General features: G+C 42.2%; 1 non-coding gene across 1 annotated transcript; it reads left to right on the top strand.

Moving 5' to 3' along the window:
- The first annotated feature begins 384 nt into the window (after positions 1 to 384).
- Positions 385 to 491, top strand: LOC119110755 (U6 spliceosomal RNA). The gene has a single exon (XR_005095555.1). It is a non-coding gene; the product is annotated as a U6 spliceosomal RNA (small nuclear RNA).
- Positions 492 to 1,521: the final 1,030 nt, after the last annotated feature.

Here is a 1,521-nt window from a genome sequence, read left to right as displayed (position 1 = left end):
TAGTATGGGGATTTTTACAAGTTCACGGGGGGAGGGGGCACTGTCGCATTTCTGAGAATTAGGGGGTGCCAGGTATATCCACGGTCAGTGACGAAACCATTCCACAGTTAGTTCCCTCCACTCCCACAGGGGACCGCGACCGCAGCCGCAGCGCGAGCAGGATTCTGAGAAGGAGAAAAGAACGGATTACTGTTGATACATTATACATCATATTCATTCGACATCACAAAACCGAGAACAAAATTACATGCTTAGTAATACGGGCGCACTGAATACGCAAAATTCCCATAACTCAACTCTTGAGCATCGTAGGAGACTTCAAACTTGAACAGAGGGTGCCGGAACGCACATCATTCATATAGCACATCTTCACAGTATCTAAACGTACTTGCTTCGGCAGTACATATACTAAAATTGGAACGATACAGAGAAGATTAGCATGGCCCCTGCGCAAGGATGACACGCAAAATCGTGAAGCGTTCCTAATTTTCTAAATGAATACATTTTCAACTTTTTTCAACAAATGACAAACTTTTTTAAAAGACCAATGAGTACCAAAGCGCGGCCGTAAACACAACTTTGTCCCGGGAAAGACGTCTTCTATCACAAGACGACACAAGTGACATCAATTTGCCACGAAAATGATATTCTTAACGTAATTTAAGCACGATCCGTGCATGCTCATTTCGTGCTAGTGCTAGCAGAGACGGACAACATGGTCAGCTATCCCAGTTTCTTGAAGCATCAATAAAAAAAATGACCTCACACAAGCGATTTGAAACAAGTTTATAAGAAAGAGGTCAGATGAGGCTGTGAGATGTCTTGTTATGATTCTATATCATTTTCAAAACAAGAGTTTAACGCTCTCAAAACGTATTGTTCGAACAGATATCGGAGGCATAGTATAGATGGCGCTAGTTTCACTACATGGTCAATGTAGGTGGCGCTGTAATCGCAGCCCGTAGCCTTTCTCATAAGGCAGTTGCTGTAAATTTAATTGTACTTCGTAAATTGGTGGGCATATTTGTAACGACAGAAAGTTCCCTCAGGCAGAAACATAAAAACAACAAATACAAATACAAATTACAAATCTACAAATACATACACAACTTTACAAACCTCTCGAGAAGTTCTACAAACGTACCTTGGTTTCATAAAGGCCAGCTGATTTTCCAGTCGCGGTGCATTTATAACAACAAAGGTACAAATCACTTCAAATCAACGGTGGCCTACACCGTTGCAAAAAACGTGATCATAACCTTAGGGCAATGCCAGTAGCGAAAATGGATTGTAGACATTAAGCTCGCAGAAGGATGCTTGCAAGAATCTTCCGGGGCAAAACAAGCAAGTTCTCAGAGGACGTGGAAGGATAAAAAACCTCGCAGAACACAACGCTCAGAGGGAGAAAATCAGTGACTGTGTTGGTGGATTTATTAATCTCGAGCTCCCCGTATGGCCTGTGCCACCAAGCACGCAGCAAATATATTCCTTTGCGTTATTACCAATCACTATAAGTGACCT

The sequence above is a fragment of the Pollicipes pollicipes genome, unplaced genomic scaffold, assembly GCF_011947565.3.
Source record: "Pollicipes pollicipes isolate AB1234 unplaced genomic scaffold, Ppol_2.1 Scaffold_7231;HRSCAF=8579_pilon_pilon_pilon, whole genome shotgun sequence".
NCBI classification, from domain to species: Eukaryota; Metazoa; Arthropoda; class Thecostraca; order Pollicipedomorpha; family Pollicipedidae; genus Pollicipes; species Pollicipes pollicipes.
The sequence above is the reverse complement of the archived record's forward strand: the minus strand, read 5'-3'. Positions and strand labels throughout refer to the sequence as shown.